At 40.4% G+C, this 24,006-nt stretch overlaps 1 long non-coding RNA gene across 8 annotated transcripts in view; it reads left to right on the top strand.

The window, feature by feature from the left end:
* The window catches only part of LOC113998234, a 48,527-nt gene extending 26,445 nt beyond the window's left edge, over positions 1-22,082 (top strand). For 7 of the 8 annotated variants that reach the window (XR_005562401.1, XR_003544388.2, XR_005562404.1 and 4 more), the window contains one exon: positions 1-22,082. This exon is cut by the window's left edge. This is a non-coding gene — a long non-coding RNA (uncharacterized LOC113998234). The other variant, XR_005562405.1, reaches the window with a different exon arrangement.
* The last annotated feature ends 1,924 nt before the right edge of the window (positions 22,083-24,006 follow it).

Here is a 24,006-nt window from a genome sequence, read left to right on the forward strand (position 1 = left end):
CATTTTTGTTTTCCAGCAAGAGTTTAGCTCGTACAGCTATGCTGCCCTCTTAGGATGTCAGAGAAAGAGGTTTTCCTAGTCAAATGCTGCCCTGCCTCACCAGTCTACCTTACCCCAGTGATGAAGTGCTCCAGCACCAGAAGTCACCTTCTGTGTTCAGCTGAGCTCAACTGGAATCGTGCTATCTAGCTGTGCTGTTAAGTGGCTCTGAAGACATTATGGGTGCAGAGCTGTACTGCTGTATTTCAAGTGATAACAAAAACTCACTGAATAGATTGAAGAAGTGTGGCTTTTTGTTGCAGCAAATTGAGACCATATAGGCAACTCCATCATTGTGCTAAGGCAGCAGATACAGCCAGTGTTTGGAAGAAATGGTTCATGACCCGATGATGCTTTCCAAGAGATACAGCCAGGAAACAAAGATACTGGGGGCTCCTCGGGTGGCAGGAACACTGGTGGAACAGGCGAGGGAAGCAGAAGGGTCAGACAATGGAGAGAGTGAAGAGAAAGATGCAGTGCAAGCAGGAAAAACCCTTTGCCATGGTTCAGGCTTACTCTCGCACTCAGAGCTGGGGAGAAAAAGCAATAGCTGCAGGAAAAGCCCTTTTCTGAAGACCGGCAGAGCATGCCAGGAGGGTGCTGCAGCCACTGTCTCTGCAGCCAAAGCGAGGAGCAATGCCACAATCTGCAGGGGTCAAATCCAAGATCTGCATTGAGAGTTTGGTCCAATGGGTCCCTAGAATAGGGGAAGGTCCTCACCCCACATAGGGGTTGTCACAAGCATCTGGGAGAGGGCACTGTCAGATGCCGGACCGGATGCTCACCTAGCAAGAAAATGTTGATGGGCTATTACTGAAGTATTCCAGTCTCTGAGCAACTGGCCCTGGGAATACTGTGAACACTGGTGCCTCGAGTGTGAAGCATGACCTGTCCAGGGTAGAAGGCCAGGATGATCCCCCAGGGACCAGACCCTGAGGAAGGGCGGCTGTGAGGCTAAGGGGAGAAGCCGAGCTAGCCTTGCACAAATTCTCTGGTGGTTCAGGCTGGCCAAACTAAACGTGTCCCTTACCTTGGCATTGTCATGACTTTGACAGAAACACCTGGGACTGGTGTGGGTCAGAGCTGTCTCCTGGCTGACCCCACACAGGGCACTTGCTGCTACAGAAGGACTGTGCTGAGGGCATGCAGACATGGAACCCACCGCTGGCAGGGCTTGGCCACCAGGCTCGCACCCAGCTGACTCACATTGTGGAGCAGGTGGTCATGGCCATGCTGATGTGCACATACACAGAAACCCAGCACATGTGGTGCAGACATCAGCCCTGGAAAGTACAGCGGTGGCCCTCACCTTCGGGAGGGGACCCCAGCATGTGGCAAATGAGCATCAGGCCCCTGTGCTCGGACACCACACACACATGCAGGGCAGTGCAGAGTGCCAGGCCCAGAAAACCCAACTTCAGGACCTCCAAGGGGGCACTTTTCTCCAGCTGAGGGTTTGTCCCCCTTCTCTTTGCATCAGGTGAACCCACATCAGCTGCACTGGTGCAAAGGAGAAAACGCATTTGAATAACAGCAGTATAAAGGTGTAACAAATGAATAAAATGCTGCTAATGAGCCTCATTGACAACGGCTATTATTTGCATCTATCACTTGGAGATTAAAAAACAAAAAAAAGTGAAATAAGCTGCATGTGTTGTAAAGGGTCAAAGTTTCTGTGCTAACACCACAGCTTGCAGAGTTCTTTCCTGCTGTCCCTTGTGCCCCTGTTCCCTGCTGACCTGCTCCATATGTCCTGGGGAGCCATGCTGGGGCCATGGCTGCTCCCTGGAAGGAGGAGAGAGGGGTCAGAGGGGGTAGCACCGAAGGGAGAGGAAGAGTGTGGATTGGGAGAAGGGAGCAGGTGATAAAAAAGCTCCTCAAGGTAGGGGCTGATGCTGATGTGCTGCTGTGGTGAGCTGCAGTGCATGACAAGACTTGTCCCATGTCAAGGGTAGATCAGCTTTCCTTTGACTTGAGAGGGTGTTGGTGTGTGTATTAGCTAAGTCCAGGAAACAGTCACTGCTGCACTGGGTCTGGTCATGGACAGTTGTGGTATCCTCTACTGCCCTGTGATTTGCAGTTTCTTTTTTATTATTTGCATGAAATCATGCTCTTGCTGTCTCCAGGGAATTTCACCTAAGTGAGCTTGCAGCAAATTTCTCTTCCTTCAAATCATAAGCACAAACACCTTTGACATAGTTTCTCTGCTTCTGAGGTCTCCGTGTTACTCACTTTGTCTAGGTCCTTTTTCAAGAAGTTAATAAGCCTGGCACTGCAAGTCCACTGACTCTTAGCAGAATATTTCTTTCATTCCTGAGGTCCCTTTCATACCCAGTTTTCATATTAGTACCCTTCATTAGCATCCATCCAGCTTTTCTTGTTAGTATTACTGTGCAATGCACTTTCTTTTGTAGTACCTGAAGCTTGTAAGACAACTCAGTTTGCCTCCCAGGGGGGGAGAAAGTAGCTGTAATCTGTGTTCCTTGTCTTGAGTCTCTTGAAAGGACTAGAAATCCCAAATGCAGTAACTTGTGGGTTTTCTGTCTTAGAGAATTAGGTTGTCTTTGCATTACTGAGCAGGCAAACATTGAGCAGTGCTTGATCAATAAGAGGCATTGCCAGAGGTCTGGTATAGTCTACTACAGCTGACGGTAAGTGTTGCTATAGGCTATGGAATTAGGAATATAAAATGTCAAATGACAGTAATAATTCATGCATCCTGGGACATATAAAACCAACAGCATGTCAATAGCTGTGGCATGCTCTGCAGAAAATATGCAGGATTTAGATGTTGCAGGAGTCTGTTTTATTTTAAGCCACACTTTTCTTGGTGAAATATAGACTTTCCCTGTTTGTTGAAAGCATTTATTTTCAGTTTCATGTTGCTACTTCTCTATTAAGATTCTAAGAGCCATGCAGCTCAAAAGGGGCCCTGAGATTCAAAAAGCAAAATATATGTATTTATTGAAGAAAAACACATAAAATATTTATAAAACAGAGGGTGCAATACTATTTGAGATTCATGGACCATTTTAGCATTCATAAAAGCAAATACGGTTCTCATGTTGGCTTCACCTGGAATCAGACTTTACTAGAGGGGTTAGCCAGGAGGGATCTGCCTCAAAATGAAACTTATTACAATCACTTTGCATTTTACATAGAAAGCAGAATAACTTGTGAAATAAGTAAGAACTTCTCCAATATTCATCTTCTTAAAAAAATACTTCAGGATAATTAATATTGCTTGTCTCTTATGAAAGATACAGAATAGGGCAAATTACTGCATCTGGGAGGGTACAGCAGGCATAAGAAGAAAGAGTGTGTCAATCTTAAACATGTTCTCCCTGTGCTGTGGCTGCTTGGGAACCTAGAAGTGATGGGTGCTCACTGGCTAAGGCTCCTACAAAAATTCTTCAGAGAAAACCTTAATGAGAAAAGGGAAAAAATATGTCCAAGCAGCCCCATTCTTATACTTTCAGCTGTGTGCTCCCATGCTCCTCAGTTGTGGGTTGCCAGGCCCCCATTTCTATAAATCTGCCTAAAAGTAGAAGGGCAAGACAGAGAAGTTGCATATCACTTATGATTATATGAGTATAGGCCTTCATGTGCAGGTAATACTTCTAAAAGAATGTAAAATATTAACTAAACAAAAAGGAGAAAAGGAAAAGCATCACAAAGAAACCTACCACACATTATTGAAATCTCCCTCTGTGAGAGGCTGAGGATTCAAACGCATATGAATCGTCTGCTCTTCCATGTGACAGCAATCCTTCTACTTCAGAGTTGCGCAGTCCTGGCTCTCAGTTGTCTACTTCAGATTTTTTTTTAGTTGCATATTCTAATAAAATGTCTTAAATAGAAGTTCCATTATTTGAAGACCATAAAGTGGTTTTAGTGCAGTGGACTGCACCTACATACACAGGCACCAGTAGATATTTTGGCGCATCTTGCTGAAGATAGCATGAGACAGAGATGATGATGACAAAAATAAAAAAAAAAACAACCAACCAACCAAACTACAACGAAAAGAAAACCCACAAATTTAAGCCTGCTAACTGTCTGAGACCTAAGAAAAGGGATTTCTTTGTTCTTATGAGAACATCTTGGCTCGTTCTGCTCCTTTGGCTTGGTTTGGGGAGGATGTATTTTACAGTCCTCCCATGATACTTGGCAAATGTAAAGCTGTCACGTTGGATCCTGCTTCTCTTTGTATTAAAAAAATGTCTATGGTGTTTATGTTATGGGGGGAAAAGTACTATTTCTACTTATTGTATTTTCATTGCCTCTTTTCTTATGACTGTACTGTTTGCCAGCAGCCGAGGGGCCACTTTGATGCTTGCTTTGATGCCATAGTTTATTGTGTTGCACAGTTGAGCCTGTGGTTTTCCTTTCTAATCAGAGCTGGCATACTGGGTGAAAAAAAATAAAAATAAAGCTTTTCTATAATTATGGTTATCTCATAGAGTCTGCATTTGTTATAGCTGCTGGGATGCTGGAAATTGGTATTTGTAAATACTGATATATTCTGATTTGTTTTCAATCTCAAAGGTGTTTTTTGTCTGTTTCTGCTTCTCACCCCTGGCCACTCATGCAAGCAGGCTTGCCGACCTGCATGCTGAGCAGCTATTGCCTCAGGAAGATACCAGCCTGCATGTGTTAGCCGGGTTATTTGCATGGTACAACCTTCATCTTGTTCCCTCTTCTCACTCTAAGAGATTAGCATCCAAAGAAAACCAAATTAATCTTGTATCAGTTCATCCAGGAAAGTGAGTAGACAAAATAACCAGAACATTGCTGCTGACAGCAGGGACAGAGAGCAGCCCTCCGGGGTTGGGCTGTGCTGCGTGCAGCCCACCTCCACTGAACTGCTCTCACAGGTACATGGCTTCACCATGGGTTCTGGTATAACAAGAGTCTCCTGTGCCCACAGAAAGACTCACTTGCTGGCTCCTTCTTTGCCCAGTTGTTCCATGTGGTAGTGCCAGTCAGGACTTGTATAATACCCACTTGGATGTATCTATTGCTTTTCTCCATATGTCTTGTGACCATCAGAGGAACCACTCTGTTTCCATTTTACTGATGGAAAAGGAAAGACTTTGAGAGGCTGAGTGATTTGTCCAGGATGATACAGCAAATCAGCAGGAGAAAAAAGGATCGGACCATTCCACATAGGAGTGCCATTAACTGCCCCATGGGCTTCCTGGGGAAGGCATGCAGGTCCCCAAAGAGGCCGCTTCCATTGCAGGAGCGTTCCTCCATTATTTCTGTCAGATTATTGCTATGCATAGTGGAGAAATGCAAAATGTATTATTCATCTCTCCTACTCCTAAAATCAATACCTATCAAAATACAAATACAATTTAAATCAAAGGGTACCTGTTGAGTGCAGGTCCTACTAATTAGGTATGATTTTCCAACAATTTCTTAAATTATTTATCCAAGGGATGGGTAGCAGGCATTTTATATGTCCCAGAGTGAATATTATAAACCTCTTGTCATGATACAGCAAATGTGAAATGTAGTGCGATGCAGTGTGATTTCTAACCTTGATGAACTAATGTAATATCAATAGACATCAATCGTGCAAAAAAGATCTGTCTCATCATAACATCTAGCAAGATATGTCAAAAGTCAATAATCTTGTGAAATGGACACATATCAGTGAAGGTTACAGACTGTGCTGCTAGGAATCAATTAAAAATGTAACACCCACCTGCTACGGAAATTACTAAACACCACCACCAAAAAGGAGGTTTACATCATGCATGGACATTCACCATAAGAGCAGCTCCCTTCAGGCTGTCTGTAGCTCTGTAAGCAATTCCACTGTAATATAGGGCCTTTTTTTTTTATGCTGGTATTGCTTAATACCTAGCAATATCTAGCCCCATAATCAACACGCAAACAAAATTTAACTACATTTTTAAAACCTGCACAGAAAAGAGCCAATGGTTTTGAAGATTTTTATGTACAAATTTGGAAGCAGCTCTCCTGTAAAATGAAAGGTTTACAATTGTCAGTCAATAACGTAGGTCAATGTTCTTCAATTTTTAATCATAATGATTTTTCTTATGCAGCTGCATTGGATCTTAATTTTCATACTTATACTTCCATCCATACAGCAGATCTTAAGATTCCATCACACCAGCATGCATCAAGTGAAAATTCTTGGTCCCATGAAATAGGCGTGATATCCTCTCACCAAATCATTTCAAATCAGCGATTCAAAAGAACAGTATGAAATACAAGATATGGTTTCTCCCCAATTTTTAAAAGAGAATGATAAAATTTACACTTTCTAAGCATTTTACTTTTCCTCTTGTCATCTGATGATAATTTAAAGGCAAGTGTAGCCTTGAGGCCAAAACTAAATAGTTGAACATGGAGGGAGGTGCTGTGACTTCAAAGACAGCGATATGTGAGGGGCTGAAGTAAAACCATCAGAGTAATTCAGAGCTTAAACTTTTAACTTGGTGCTTTCCCCTGTAGCCTTAATGGAGATCAGGCTCCCAAATAAGCCATCAGGAGCCAGAGCAAAAAGCTGCAGTGGTCCAAAGTGCCTGTGTGCTTCAGCTGCTGCAGGCAGCCTGTGATCATACTGCACCGTCGGCAGTACGCAACTGCAATTGTGCAACCAGGGATGCAAGGCAGAGCTGTAATTCCAAATTTCATGGCATTTTAAAGCATGAGTCAGAATTTTAATGGTATTTCAACCTTCCTTATTAGTTGCACAATAAGCGTCTTTCAGCCAGTGTTCTGCAAATCCCTTCCTGGTGGTCTGCAAAAGACACGGTTTGAAAGTCAGAGCGTTGGAGGTTGAATGCTGGATGTGTGGAAATAGATCAGCCTGAGCTGATGGGAGGAATAAGGGATTCTGAAGAAGCATTGAGTTAAGATAACATTGGATAATAAGGGTAGTAGCAAAAAGTATAAAAAAGCATGCCATGAATACATTGGATATAGAGGATAAATTTGCCGTCAGTTATTCAGCTGTCCTGCTCGTATTTTTGTTGTTTTTTAATTAGCAAAAGTTTGTCTGGCAGAGTTCAATCTCAGAGTGTTTGAGTTATAAAACCTAGCTGCATCAGATGAAAATAGACAATACTACATTTAATGTTTTTCATTTTCTCATTCCATTTAACTGTGAATGAGCTATCAGGAAGGAGTATCAAACATGCAGATACTGTTTAGTGGTATATTCTTCTTATCTTCATTATTTTCTTTTGCCTAATGTCTTTCATAGATGCTTAAAAAGTGCGTGATGTATATGTGATTGTATTAGTGACTGCAAAGGTTACCTAAATTAACAACATGGACTAATTTTGTTTTAAATGGAGGGTAAGAGCACATCTGTTTCAAACAGCTTTGTAATATGCCTTTTGTGAGTTCAGATCAGATACAGTAGTGGCCACTGAAGTGAGCTCCTATACCACACAACTGCTTATTTGCATTAGTGCTAAAAAATGCATCTATAAAATGACACTAGCATTTTGGTGCACTGAAATAGGTTCCTCCTCTCCATTCCCCTTGAAGATTCAGCCCTGTGTTATTGTTTCATAGATACTAAAGAAAAGCATGTGTTCTTCCCCATGGAGGATGTGTTATTCACTGTATAACTGTACTGGCTAGATATTTTGTATTTTGCTTGCACCCCCCTTCAAAAGAGGCATGAAATTTTTTCATAGCTATAACTAACACTGTTCTTCAGCCATGAATTGTTATAATTATATAACATTATGAATATAATTGAAGTAATAAAAGCAAAACAAGCAGTCTAGATTATATATCCGGATTGTATTCACAGGTTACAAGTGTGTGGTTTTGCTGTATATCACATTGATTTAGGAAGGGTATAGTTTGGAAATGATCTTGAAAGACACCAGCTGAGGGGCTATACCTTATATATGAGCCTACGTCAAATAGCTCACTTAAATAGGGCAATATGCCTTTTTCCACAGATGTGCTTTTCAAAGATAGAGGTATGGACAGCCTGCAGATATCTGCAGTGGGCAAACTGAAAGTAAACAAATAGAAATGTGTTTATTTGACAATTTTCTAATGTAAATGTTTTTGTATTAAACTGCAGAAGGATCAAAAAAAAGCTTTGCAGAATAGCTTCTCCATCATGTAGCTAGGGTGGTAAAGGACTGCAGCAGTGCTGCCTTGGCCTCTGTTGAGGTGAAATCTGTACTACACCTGTCATGTGAAACTGGAAAATGCAATTATATTGGTTTTTCAAAGAGAAAGCTAAGACATGGACAGAAACCACAGGTCTTCTCTGCATACATAAGGGAACTCTGTAAAAGCTGAGGGGTTGAAGAAAGCTGTGTGTAGGCCTTGGCTAATGCCCTAAACCATTAGACCATCCTCACAAAATCTGTGTTTCCAACTCTGTTTCCACTGAAATCTGAAAGCAAACATTAGCAGCCAAGAACATCATGCTAATTAATTGCCTCAGGAGGACACAATTCCCAAGATCTAATGAAAGATGGAATCCAGTTCCCATATGTCCCATTTGATAGCCCAAGAAAACATGCCCACATTTTTCACAGAAACAGTGACAAATGTCCAACTACTTGTCTCTAAGCTGAATATAACTAATTACCAGGTCCAGAGATGAAAATGGCTGCTCATCAGCACCAAGCCTGAAACGCTAGCCCCGGATCTGTCACTGATGAACCGTTTTGATTCAGAGTGTTGAAGGCATCTTCCGGAGGTGAGAGCTGAGCACCAGAGCACCTCTGTTCTGTCCACAGAACAGCATTACCTCTGTCTTGCATGCAGCTACCCTGTCAAATTGCTGGTTTATTAAAAAAAAAACAAAACAAAACCAAAAAATCAAAAAAAGTTAGCAGGATGTCATGTTCTTGACAAAATACTGGGGAGAAGATAGAGGCATCAGTATAGATGTAGTCACAGATATGTGCCGGGGCTGGTTTTTGCTGTGCTATAGGCTTGTTCTTGCTTGAACTTGAAATTCCTGTAGATGGGATGTTTATTCCAGAATGACAGTGGTGTGTAGCCCCAGAGAAACAACAAGGGCTGGAGAGCCTCGGCACTCCCTGGAGAGGCAGGCCTGTCTGTCTGTGGAAGCAGAGCCCTGTTTTGAATGGGGGTGTCCTATCTCCATGTGGCTCTAAGGCATGTGGAATTGTTCAGCTGGCTTAAAGAGATGATGATTCTTTTCAATATTTATTGTTCGAAGGATCCTTACATGCACGAGAACATCCTGTGCTCTGTAAAGACCGGCATGCTGCTGTGGCTGTACCCACGGCTTGCTATGTTCAGAGAGACACAGGTGTCATCTCCATGCAGGGGAAGATGGTCCTACTTTGCTGGTGTGAGGTGTTTAGTGCAATTCCCAGGTTTGTTTGAATAAAGTTGAATAATCGGCTTGTTGTAGCAGACCCAACCCCACCACGTGAACATCATTCGCATGTCACAGCAACAGTCCCAATCCAGCTCCCTTGCTCAGAGGATGGTAGGGAACATCTCGATGATCACTGGGAGCCTCAGTGCAAACAGAGAAACAACAGGGTAATGAGCAGGACTGTGACAGACCTTGGTGTCTAATCCTGGTCTTTTGAGCCTCCCCTTATCCACATCATTAGTATTTGTTAAGTGGTCAATTTTTGGAAACATGCAACATTTTCACTTTCCTCTTTTCCCTTTTAAATATGATGCACATGAAACTGCTAATATGAAAACAGTATTTCAACACCTTGTTTAGTAAAAATGGGCTCAAGGAAAGCAGGTACAAATTGCACAGCAAATTTTCAGCCTAAATATTAAAGAAAATATATTTTATTCTTGTCTATCTTGAGATTAAAGAGCAAGAAAAAAAAATAGGGAGGTCAAGGTAAGTAATTGTAGCACACCATCTATTGTGTATTTCCTCAAGATCTTTCCAGTCATACAGAATAATGGCATTTCTGAACTTCAATAACTTCCATGCAAAAAGGTACATCATTTTGACAGGACTCAGTAAATCATTTAAAATCATAAGGGCTACCATTATGCAGACTGTGTGATAAAGTTAGAGACAGGGTATTTTTCTGCAATTGGTCTTCAATTTCACTCTAGATTTTCGGTGACATAAAGCTCAAAAGGAGCTCCTGGTACTACTCTCCCAGAGATGAGATCAACACTTATGAGTACATGTTTTGATGACACAGCTCAGAAAATTGAAGGGATTATTATTATGGAAGGACCAAGGTGATAAGTACTGTGTTATATATGAATAACTGTCAGTCAGACAAGCCAAGAAAGGTCATAATCCATTATATTAATGTCATAAATGTTACCATAAACTGACATTGGGATGGTAAACTGGGATTCTTGCACTTTTTAAAGTGTTGCCGTTCTTAGATGATACTGTGTCCTGTAAAGACAAGTTGAGTATTAATCTTTCTCTCAAAATACAGGACTTTAAAGATTTTCACCATAACAGAAGTAGTATTTCAAACATTCATATTTTATTTTAAAGAAACTGGCTGAATTGTCACAACAGTATGCAAGACACCATGAACAGGTAAGGGAGGAGAAACCAGCAACACAACAATTTCTATTTACTGTCCCCCATTGCTTTATTTGAACTGTGGCTTTCACACCTGCCTCCCTCAGGCACTTCCAGGCCTCTTGCCCACATACTGGGTTCTACTCCAGCTGAGGACAGGGGCAGCAGCAAGGCAGAGGTAGGAGCTCCTGCCCTGGCTGCTGACCACCTGAAGCCAGGACACTGCACCCTTCTTCAAATCACTCCCCTGACATTAATATTTTTTCCAATATCAAATATGAACTGAGGTGATATTCAGGAATATATGACACTGGAATGAGAGAGTGTAAATCATATTTTAAATCTTTTGTGTTGCTGAGCATTTTCCCACCCACAGAGAGCAGGCAGCTCAATGGATGTCACCAGTGCATGGCTCCTCTGAATTCATCCCAGGCTCCCAGAGTATCACCGGGGACAGAGAAAGCAGCCTACTCTCTAATGAGACTTTCTTCTTGCCAACACCACTGAGTGCTCCATCCTTTGCTGACCAGTTAAGAGCCAGGACGAAATTATTGTCACCTCATGTAAATCTGCTCATAGCGTAGACTCCCAAGTGAGAGTAAGGGAGGTGAACTCTGAGCCCATCCAAAATCAAAGTCTTGTGTCCACATTCACTAGCACTACAAATTCTACAAATGAGTGGTATCACCCTGAAATGTGGGTGCATTGGAGGTAAAAAACTACCCAGTTAGCACTGGACCACTTAGTTTTCAGTGTTGGGGGGGAATGGAAATGCAAGAGAAATTTAAGGTGAGTTTTTACATCCCACTCAGAGGCCAAAAGAGAAAAGCAGGGTAAGTACTTCTGGAAAGTGCCATGCTGTATTTACTGGCCACATCAGATCAGAGCAATAGTTTTATGTCAGACTTAAAATGCAACATGTCCAGCAGACTCATGCTGATGTATGGTTGTGATAACATTGACGTAGGCAGGAGACAGCCACCAGTGAGTCACCACACCACTTCCTCCAGAAGCTGGCTGTCTACAGTAGGCATCCCATTGCACTGCTGATCTAGTCTGGCTTGTACAGTCTACAAATAAGCCGTGTTTGTGCTATGCAGGTAAATGTTCAGGGTGAAACCAATATGGGCTAACTTGAATTGTATAAATAACTGCAAATCATTACCTCAAATGAGAGCATAATGCCTGGAACCACAGGTAGGAAAATACATTTACAGACTATCAAATTACCTTGGGATAATAGTGTAATGCTTTTCAATGCTGCACTCTATGTTCTTATAGCTGAACAAATAATATTACACATGGAAAAGTCTCCAAATTTCAAAGAGAAGAGATTTCGTAAGCAGAGTGCTTCCACAGGAGAGACTGCCTTTTCTGTGTTATTTTAGGGGAACATTAAAAAAACCCCAACAAACCAAATAAGTTATTTTTTATTACTTGGAGCTACATAGAGTAGCATCTGATGATAAACAAAACCTTTAGACAATTTGTCTTTTTTATAATATAACCTGCAAAGTGCTTCCTTGTTCATATGAGGTTACTTCTCTCTGTGATTGCAACAAAACTCTTTTGATCAAATGTGTTTTCAGAACTGGCAAAACAAAATCAAGCTGCTATAGCAGTTTGCATGTACAAGTTCTGTTTGAATATAAAAACTTTTGAGCACATTTTTAGAGAAAAAAAAGTGGCCTTTGAAATTTTGGAACTAAAGCTATATATGTATATGCCATAGTGCTATTTATGATGTCTGTAGAAGTATATGACACCCAAAGTGCTTTTTGGATGCTCCAAGGTATATCAAAGAGCATTAACTCCAGCACAGCTGGGAATGTTCCCAGATTCACTTATGAATGCATATTTCTTATATCCTGTATGTAGACTATAGTTAACATACAGAAAAAAGTTAATATAGCCTTGGTCATGGAGAATAATCCACAGAGTAAGCCTATTAGGTGAGTTTTAGCATCTGCATTTTTCTGTTCACATCCGCTTGCCTGACATATGTAATCTGCCTGGATGTCACAGTTTACATCCTATTTTCATTGGAGGATAATGAAACTTGCTTGGTGTCTTCATCTCCTTCTCGGTCTCTCCAAGGAATATTTCTGCTTGTCATCTCCTCCTCACCAGCACTCTCTGGTGAGAGTGATCCTTAGCCATCCTTTATTAAAGGGTAGTGCATCCAAGGCTTGAAGGAAACCATACAATTTCTCATTGTTTGTGCAAAATGGGTGCAAAACATGTTACTTCTAACACAGTAAGAAAATAAAAAGTGATATAGTAATTTCCTAACCTGAATTTTCTGTACTTCCTTTTCTCTCACAATGCTCTGGCGTATCACTATTTTAGCAGCACTCAGTGGTTGCTTTCTGACGACTTATGTTTCTCCTTAAGTCTTACAAAACTGCACTGTAGGCACCTCAGTAATTTTAGAATAGCTTAGTCTGAGAGGTAAATTAAAATTATGGAAAATCAGACTATTTCTAATGAGATGGTTATTACACTGAATAATGATGATTATTAGTTCTGCTTAATAAAACTGTCATCCAATGCAAAATATATATTAGGGGAAATTACATTACATTATATTTCTATCAACTCAGAAATTCGGTGTGTTGCTTTCCCACAAACCATGGGCATAACGAAATGTTAGACAGGGCTTCCTTTTCCAAATAGGATCGATCATGGAGCTTTCAGAAACAGCCCTTTAAAGCCCTGATCTAAAGCCCATTAAATCTAATGTTATGAAGATTTCTGCTGACTTCCGTGCCATGTAAATCAGAACTTCGCTAAAATGAGCAGTGTTCTCTCCCATTGTTTCTGCTAAATACCTAGACAATACTACAGTGGTGACTATTTGACAGTATTGTTAGCCTACCAAAGGAGACACACATTTGTAGCCCCCTTGCCTCACTGAGCTCATTGCTTGCTGGCACACCTGCTGTTCTGTTCTGATGTACCTGGCAAATTCGGAGATGGACTCTATAGGATGAGCTACACTCTTTATTTCCAAGGTGAAAACAGCAAGGAATATTATCTATTGGCTAAAAATGAGATCCTGCTGTAGAAACCTCAACACTGAAGCCCCAGACACTTAGAGGTGAGGCAACTCCCCAGAAGCCTTTTGGCTGTCCAGAGACACAACTGGCCAGGAAATCTGAGTGCTCAGCATTTTTTTGTTTAAAAGCAGGCACAATATCAAACCTTGCCTTCAGCAAGGACTGCTGTCCTGAGGGATGAGACCCATCCCTCTGGGAGGGTGGCTCCCTGCCTCTATACTGCCACATCTATATGGCAGTAAACTGCCAAAGGGGAAGGAAGGAGGGGGGAAGCCAAGAGTGTGTTTCTGCTACCACACCTTCTCTGTGTAGGGTTTAATCTAAAAGGATATGTTTTTGTGGAATAATTTGATATAAACTAAGCCACATTTTTCTTACAGAAATTATAGCTACAGCAGTGTATTTTATAGAGTCTAAGAGAGATTAAATAAGCAGCAAAAACTGCATGACTCAATATGCATCTATGCAAACTGACCCAGTGAAACCAGGGCACAGAGGTGATTGGGTCTATCTCTGGTGCATGTTGAAACCTGGAGAAACACAGATCTTGCCATATAATTTTATTTTTTGAGAGCAGTATTGCTCTTACAAAGAGCAATGTATTAAATGAGGATAACATGGTTAATAAGTCACAGCACATGTAATTCTAAGGTTTTCATCATGCTTTGAAACATTTACTAATCAACAAGATTTCTCCTCTTGTGAAGGCTGTTTTGTAGAGTTCCATAAACCAGGTTCAACAGACGCAATTTCATTAGCATTATATTGTTGCCATGGTAATGTGGTACCAATTCAATTGATGGGCTTTTCATCCTGGGCTTATTATAGAATTGCTCTTCCTGTCAAAGATACATCTATATGGAAACAGCAAACAGACCTTATTATTGGAGTACTAGCACAAAATATCATCATATGCTAATTTGGATAGGAATGTATCACGTTATTGGCACCAGACCCAGAAATCATCAGAGACACAATAGAAGTTACTAAACATTATATATGGCAAAGTCACACTCCAAAATCAGGAAAGTTACTTGTATTGTTCGCTGTAGTACCTGAGCTTGCTATTGCAAAAGCACTTGGCTCTGCTGTAATCATTCTCTGAAATGCTCTTGGGAGGGCACAGTGCAAGTGGTAATATTAGAGGAAACAAAAGTAGTAACACGCCCAAGAATAAAATGTGAGCTGATGGTATGTTGGTCCTTCTCCTGTTTGAATGTTGTGCAGCATTTTTGGGGGAAATTGGTACCACATGCAACACCCTGTTTTCCTGGGCTGTAAAACCATGATGATAAACCCTCTCCCCCTGTGCAGAGCACCTGGTGTACACCAAATAAGGAGTGATAGCTGGTACTGTTAAATATTGTTATTAAGTAGCAATATTTTTAACAGCTCTGGGAAAATACACTGTACAGATCTACAGTTTGAGAAATGCCACTGGGAGAATCTGGATTCACCCAGGGAAACACAGGAGAGTTAGCAGACTGTGCATATGTACCTATGGAGGAAAGATACTCACATCATTAAAAATCATGACAGTTTGTAGTTTTTTTAAAAATAAAGAATATTTTAGGCTACAGGAGAAGTATCTGCAGCAATCTGAGCAAGAAGAGCAACAATACAATATAAGGCAACAGCAGGGTGGCTTGTTTATTGTATGTTAAAACATTTTCTTGTGTGTTTTCACTGTTTTTTTATGATTGCTTCCTATTTAGATAGGAAAAATCTTTTTCAATCCTGACACATAATGTTCAGTCTATCGTTTCTTAGCTTAATCATGTTGTGTCCTTTGCAGTAGCAAGAGTAAATTACAGACAGGATAGTATTCGGTATAATCAAAGATGTGTTTCATTTTACATAAGTTTTGTCTGATTTACAAAGGCAGTATCTTCTCCAGCTGAGCAAGGAAAGAGAGACTTTCACTTGCTGATAAAAAAACTCAGAGAAGAGGCTTTTCCTCCATTAGGAACCTATGGTTCATACAAAGAAAACCCAAACTATTGTTACCACTGTTATCTATTTATTTACTTTTACCATGATATAGCCACAGGACCCAGCTGAGACTGGGACCTACTTGTGCTAAGCACAGCAAAACCATACAGCGCCACAGCCCCTTCTTCAGACAATTTATAAACTAAAGAGCCATAAGAGAGACCAGAGAGGATAGAAGAATAGAGAGAGGGAGACATAGCTTAAGTAACCGACCGAAGGTCAGAGAGGAAGTGAGTGGCAGAAACAGCACAAGTCTCTAGCCCCTGTACCCTTCATTGGGTTGCCTGCCCTGTTGGGAGAAGGAGGTATTTAGAGATATCCTCCACCAGATTCTAAGGATTCACACTCTAACTCATGCACAGAGCCATGCTTTACCCCCTAATTTCAATGGCTGCATCTGTGTTGCTGAGCAGGGGCAGCCTGAGGCAAAGCTTGAAGTCCGCTGTGAAGCCCACCCGTATTACCTATTAAAACACCTTCAGGCTGGCTCCAGGGCAACCCTGTTAATCCTCTCAGGGACAAAGGCTCAGGGATACCCTATGTTTTTTAAGCATGTTCAAGGGCACCAGGGTCAGGGTACCTGCCAGAGAAATATTAATGGCTTTCAACAGCACAACCGAAGCAATAGGGATCAGGCTTTCTTCCTCTGCGGTAGGGACTTTCAAATCCAAGCCTGAACAGATGGAGGGAGGCGGGGGAAAGAGAAGAGATTTTGGTCACAAGAGCAAGAAGTCAGTTTACACCAGAATTTGAAAGCTTTGATCAGGAAGCAATATGATGTCTTAGATTAGGAAAGCATTGGCTTGGAGTTTTTCTTGCTTTCTCCTTCTCTCTCTCCCCCTCTCAAAAATCCATATAATGTAAAACCGTTAAACTCTGGGTGAAGAGGCATTCATCTTCTGATCGGTAAATACTTCCTTTCACTGTGTGGTGTCTGCTGACTTTACTGCTGTTGCAGCCTTTTAAAATGCTTCCAGGAAATCTCATTAGATTTTAACTTTAATTTTTTTTTCATTAAGGAATCTGAAGAGAGTGTATAATAATCTCAATTTAACTTTTTAATAAAAACTGCAAATAATAGGCTAGCACAGATTTGGTATCATATATATATTGGATAAAAATTCTGATTTGTAGTAAGATTTGTTAGCCAGGGGTTTGTTGTCATCATAATAATGAATATAAAAGCTGGCAGCTTTAAAATGGCAATATTACAGTAAGCCTACATTTTTTATAATGGCTTTGTGTTGTGCATTCAGTATTGATGAAGACTAAGATTTAGCACGCAGAAGTAATATCCATCATTATGGGATTGTCCACAGTGAATTGAGTAGGACATTTGCTTAATTAAAAGTATTTATCTTAGATGATTTAACAAGTATGTCCTACTACTGAACTGATGATGTAAATTAGTTTCCTATAATCGGTTCACCACTGATGACTCCTTATACTAAAGAGAAGAAGAAAAAGGTAAGAGAAGAGTCAAAGGAAAGTAAAAGATGCCACTGTCTGAGAATTTAATAGAACTTTGGAAATAATGATTAATTAACAGGATGCCATGAACAGGAAATCTACATTATTACACCCCTAATGCAAAGAACGTAAACAGAGCCCTAAAAGGGTGCACTTCTAGCAGAAAGTTTGGAAATAAAAACATAAACAAATGCCCAGATTCCCACTCCTACCCACTGGACCTGTGCCTCAGAGGCACTGGCATTTAGGGAGCAGAGCTTGAGGATATGAGGTGGTAGAGAGCCTGGGGTGGGATGAAGCCCTGTGGCATGGTGTCTTGTGGAGTCTTGGCAGGGGCTGTCCCTGGCTTTGGGCAGGATGCCAGGGAGCTGAACTACTGCAGCTGCCGAATTTGGGTAGAGTGGAGAGCAAGGTCAGAGCTACAGGGAGGGCTGGAACTGGTGTGACCTGCTTCTATGGGTGGTTTTAAATCTGTTTATAAAGACATACTGGGTAGTTTTATAAAAATATACTGTGTGGTTTAATCTGTTATGCAAACATACTTTTAAAGGAGAGTCCCATTGGGTGGAATGTTTCAACCTATCTCAATGTTACAGCTGTACAGCCTAAGTTTCGTGGACTAGCCCATCTTCCTTCCTTCTTCACCATGCCAAATCACCCATGGAAAGCTGTAGATCTTCAGTCTGTGGGGACAATCTAACAACAGCAACTTCTGGGGGTGCTGCTACAAGGTAGGGCCACACCTAACCCTGTCAAACCATCCCATCAGCTCAGGTGTGCTGCTCACATGAAAAGCTTGTGACTCCCACTGCAGAGACCTACTAGTCTGCTTCTTGGGAAACCTCCTGCCTGCAAGGCTGCCCCCTGAGACAACTAGACCCTCCATCAGCCAGGCCCAAAAATCACTTGCTGAATAGTTTTGGCTGAGGTTTTTTGACAAAATCTTCACAGACAGAGCCAAGAGGACGGGCAAGAAATATTTCTATCCTTCATGCCACAACTTGTTTTTTCATTATTTCTTCTTGTCTCCTTTTACACTCCAGGCATTTTTTCTTTCTACATAGGCTAATAGGAAGAAAGGCTGTGCCCTACTCCAGTCATTTAATTTAAGTAATTTTTTTTAGTTCTAATTATGAGCATTCACATAGCAAGTGACATTTATTGATATATGTTACCTTTCTGAAACACTAGAAAAGTATCTGGCCTGTTCTCTGCTAATGCTTAGATGACATTTTAGGAACAGGAACCACCCTGCAAAGGACTGGACATGTGCACAGGACAGGAGCTGTCAGTGAAGTGTGTTGAATCTGGTTTTGATCTGTTCATGTAATTTTCCAGGTGAGCCTTGGACTCTGCCTACGATCTGTGCTCCCAGATGTCAGCCTATGACAGCAGATGGAGGGACACCCGGAGCTCTGCTTCCCCCAGGCACTGCACTGGGCATTTGCTGCTCCCAGAGCTGCCGCACGCCATGGGACCCCCAGCTGCCGGATGCCTGACCCAGCTCGACTGCTGGTGGAGATGTGTTGGGGCTGGCTTTGCCCTGCTTGCTGCTGCCTGCATGCCTTATTCTTCTGACTTATGCCCCAGCCCATTCCCATCCCATTGTGCTGCTGCCTCTGGGCTGTATTGAGTTTTCAATTATCACAATATACAATGCAGATGCTATGTAAAACAGCCAGCATCGCTGGAGCACGCTGAACTCAGTAGAAACACAGTTAAATAAAAGTAATACTATAATACCAGGAGGCTGATTGGAACCACAAGATACCAGTGTCATATCCTGTGGCTTTTATGTTGGTAGACATAGATTTTAGCCATTAGAGTCTAGCTATCCAACAGATAACAACCAGAGGAAATGGGTCTGGGTATCTTCAATTGTGAATAACTGATACACATTTGCCAATAAAGGGAGGACTTGGTAAACTGCCAGATGAAGAAAACATTTGACATACATACAAATATAATCAAGCATTTAATATGGTGTAGCATCTAACTATGTGTAACTTAAAGAAACTCCCTGATTACACACAAGAGAGCTCTGACTTCAGACAAGCAATGTGTGGTTGCACTGTCAACTCCAAATTCAGGCAAGGAGATAAACAGCAAGTGTGGATCTCAACTTATATATTTGTACCAGCAGCAACAAGCTCCCAGATGACAATGATATTGTAATATCTATGTGGGTGTAAAATGCTATGACAAAAGAGGAAGAAATAAGAAAAAATACAGTAATGTCAAGTTTGCCTGTTAACTTTTACAGAAGCTCAGCATCCGGAATTTTAGTATGTGTTATGCAGACAAATGTAAAGAGAGAAACGCATTAACTGTGTTTTTCTCCAAAGCAAAATGAAATAAGCATACAGAGCAAATTATTATATTTAGTACTCTCAGGGCAAATTCTAGTTGAGGATTGTGAAGTAATTTCAAAATATTAATGAATTAGCCTCACAGCTATCTTTCAGGTAGATAATAATGATAATTGTTACTACAAATAAATATTATCAGTCTTGCTCCAAGAAATGAACATTGATGCATAGAGAATTTATGTCTTTGTCCAAAGTCTTTGTTTTACTACTGTAACCACCCTTCTCTAGAACTATTATATATTAAGATTATCCTTTTCCAAATACTGTGTGTGACACTATTCACTTTATAAGGTCTAAAAACCAGCCAACTGAGCTTCCTTGTGAAACAGTGCCAGTGAACATCTCCATTTGCATTTGAATTCTCAAGCAGTGACAATCTTGCTTTAAAAAAAAAAAAGAAGAAGAAAAAAGGAATCATGAAAATCCGTACAAAATCTGTCAAGGCCCCATCTGTGACTGGGTATCAGAATATCACTAAGAAGCTCTGAGAAACAAAGTTCATTCCAAGTCTAACGCATAGTGCTTTTCGGTCGATGAAATTAATTCAAGCAGGGGTAAATGAGGGCACATACCATGAAAAACTGTTCCTCCACTGAGGGTGGAAGGAAAGCAGCATCACTGCTATGTGTGTGGTCTTGGTTTTGGTGCATGTAGCCATCTTTAAATACTAAAGGTTTTACAAGGCAAAATAATCAGTGTGCTCATGACTCCTTTTGATAGCCAGGTACACCTGCTGCTCTTCTGAGGAGTATAAGGGAATGAGTGATCTCTGGTCCTGACAAGATGAGGACTTAGATTACATATGATTGTTGCAAAAAGCAGGCTTTCATAGCCAGCTACCTGAAGAAGTACAGAAACAAAACTCCACCCTGGCCTTGAAAATCGCCTACAAACATATTTATTTCCTTCTGGATGGGAATATCTAAAGGTTAGAGACACTTATTTGTAGGCTATTTATACATCTCCTCTTCAGGACCTGAATCTCGCATATTAATGAATTAACTCCGGGAAACAGGAGAACCAAAACATTAACACCATTCTAATGCACCCTATTATTTTTCTTTTCCTTTTTTTAACCGTTAGAGTATGCAAATGTTCAGTTAACTGGTCCTCATGTTTTCTCTTTATTGAATTGCTTTCACTACAGCAAATAAATATTCATAAAGAAATGTGGACAATAAATCATTTCAAATAGTTCAAAGCCATTTTCTTTCTAGACTGCATATATTTTCAGCTGTAACTCGCCTTCAATATTTCATTCAAAAGACAGACTTGTAGAAGGACAATAGAGATAATGTGTCAAGTAGTAATTAAAACAGGGAGTAATGATTAAAACCATTTTGATCTACATTGTGCTCTGCCAGATTCATATTCTCCTGTGTTTGTTAGGATGGCTTTCTACTTGCTTTCTACTTTCTCTACTTTAGAAACTCAAAATAAACTTCTGTTTGAAGACATCGAAGAAAACAAAAGATTTCAACCCTGAGCTTGTGGGTCTAGAGCCCTTTCCAGTTCTGGAGTTTAGGTATATCTTCTGTACCATCCTAGCAAGATAAATGCAAGCAGGCACTATCCCTCCTGCTGATACTGGGAAGTATCACTACTTCTCTGGGAAATAAATCCAGATGCAGAGCAGAAGACAAGGAAGGGCCACCCGTGTGTACAGGTAAATGTAACCCGTCTCACCATTTAGATTTAAGCTAAGAGCTTCAAAAGAAATGAAAGTTAAAGATAAGGTTAGCTTATACGTTTAGGGGTCTTGGTTCAAATCCAAGTAAGAATTGTGTTCCTTGTCTCGTATGTTTTGGTATTCATAAACATATTTGGCACAAACTCATTCTCTTTTCTGATTTGTTGCTGACTTTAGGCCCTTATTCAACTTACATACAGACTTAAATAAATCGATTTAGGAAAGCATTCCTCTTTGTGTTTAATCTTGGGCAGACATTCAACTTTGAAATCAATGAGACTTATGAATGGCCCTGACCTTTGGGTCTAAATGGTTGCCAAATCAGTGCACTGATAGAAATATATTGGAAAAGATACTATCCATGTGTAATCAAAATTTTAGTCTCTACTTTCACAGGAAAATAACCCAAAGATAGCACATTATTTTGCTCAAGAAATTAATTTCATAGTATTTACTAGAAAGCCTTAATTCACATTTTCTGTTTATGCCAAAAATACCAGATGAACAGTGTTGTTCCTTAATAGCATATCTGTAATATTCTTTAAATGAAAAAATAAAATATAGGAAAAGTCCTGGCACAAAGCGGCATTCAGAATTACTTATTGATACCTTCTCAATTGCCCACCACAAGCCAATCCCTTGGAGGACAGGCAGAAGAAAGGCAAGGCAGTGTAGTTCTGAAATCCCATGGACTTGAAGACAATGGCATATGGAATACCACATGAAACTCCTCCCTAAGAACAGCATTTATAAAGACTGCCTGCCCAGTTGTTTTTATTACACAATGAGAATAGCTAGAATAAAGACATGGATGTTTATGGTATCATAATGTACAGGTTAAACAAGTGCAATTATAGCCAAATCTATGAGATTACAAGAAGTAATTGGTAAAATAATTGATGCTATGATTCTATGAAATAAAATAGTCTTCTTATTGTTCTTAAAAATGTTTCACGCTTATGTTTTATTTATAATATTATGAAGATAGCACATAGAAACTCTCAGATGTTGTTTATAGGGTTGAAACATGGACACAAAAGGGGAAGTAGATTATGATGGGTCCCATCATGTCATGTAATTCAAAGAATGACGAGTACAAAAATCATAAGAAGACACAGGAAATGTCAGTAGGTGCTACCTCTCTGTACAACCATAGAGGAACACTGCGATTCACATTATCCCACTGGGTTCTGCGGGGCAAAGTTTGGGAATAACACATAAAATCCAGCTGTTTAGTGTTCACCTGGCTCATACAATCACACGTATCTATCCTAATGCTGCCTACACTTGCTTTAGAGGTGACAAATAAGGATTATGCCGCTGCTGTATTGGACACACATTGCATGCAAGCTCTGCATTGCCTGCAAGCGTCTGAACCAAAGTCCCTTTGATCAAAGGACAGACTGTAAGGGGAAAGCACAGTCCTCCTGTATAACTCTCAAATTATATATAAAAAAAAAACAAAAACAAAAAACTCTGAAGCTCCCTTTTCTGACATGTCATCTACTGTGCCCCAGTAGAGGATGTTAGAGCAGATCTGAAGTACCAGTTACTGCCTCTGAGAGGCATTTCCATATATAGTCACGAATTGGAGCTCAAATTGCTAATTGAAATCATCTGCCCTCAATGAAATCAATTAGTGCCTAGCAGGAGTGAAAGGCTTATAGAGCTCAAGGTGAGCAGGAACAGACCCTTGTTGGATAAAAGGCTTTTTCCAACATGAAGATAGGGGTCTCTTCAATCAAGTCTAGTTTCTGCTGAAATCTTACTGGTATAGAGACCTTAATTCCAGAGGTATGTTTTGCAACTGATTTGAAGAGTTCGGGATTTCACTTTTTTCAGCTCTCCTGATACCTTTGATTAGAGCATAGTAATGGTTTTTCTATGGTGCGTGTAACATAGAGGTCACAGGAAAAAAAAGTTCCCCCTCTCACTTCACTAGTCTTTACAGTGTTATATCTTTTGAGGAACTAGAAAAAAAGTTACCTGCTCTGCTTTTGTAGCAAACATTATCCTCCTATGCCTAATCCTCTTGTCACAGTTTTTCTCTTTTTTAACTAATTAAGATTATTATTTGTATCTGAAAATCCCTTAGATGAGTCTGCCTTTTGGATTTATTTTTTTGGTTCTGCTTCTAATGTTGGGTCAAATTATGAATTTTAATTAATTTGGACTGGTTTTGTCAGAGACAAGCAGACTTTCAACTGCTGAACTGTTAGATGCTTAATGTCCTAATCACTTTAGCTTTCCTCATTATCCTCTTTTACTTAAGAAAAGACTAGTTCACTCTTTTTTGAATATGTAATAATAAGAAACATGCCAAGGCATGCTAATCACAAGGAAGAATGTCCTACAGATGCTCAATTTCATATGCTTTTAGCAACAGCATAGCACATATCATTGTAGTTCCCTACGGAGCAAAAGAAGTTCATTGTGTGTTGCACTATGTTAACTTCATGCCCTGATGTAGTACTCAAGCTAATGTGGGGAGAAATGTAACGTAGACTAGAGTAACTTAATATGGAAGAAATACTTCTCAGTGCTCATCCAAAGAAGTGGGGAAAGAAAAAATTTCCCACTAGTAGCATACTTTGTTTTTTCCATGTTTACCTGGAAACTGTGAAACCACCTGAGATAAAGTGGGTGGAAAGGACAAGTATGCACCTTGCATCGCTGTTTGATTGATTTCATTACATTCAAAGCATCTTTATCAGAAGGATGTTTGTTTGTGAGCTTTTTGGTTTTTTTCTTTTTTTTTTAATATATTTTCCAGTCCTTTGGTTTTCTCCAAACGGGATGATAATTCTAACTTATAGCAGATGTAGTCCATTCCTTAAGACTCAGGATCAATCAGAGAGAAGGTGACAGTTC

Source organism: Pipra filicauda, unplaced genomic scaffold (assembly GCF_003945595.2).
Source record: "Pipra filicauda isolate LSUMZ 115617 unplaced genomic scaffold, ASM394559v2 scaffold135_size2527700_pilon, whole genome shotgun sequence".
In the NCBI taxonomy this organism is placed as follows: Eukaryota; Metazoa; Chordata; class Aves; order Passeriformes; family Pipridae; genus Pipra; species Pipra filicauda.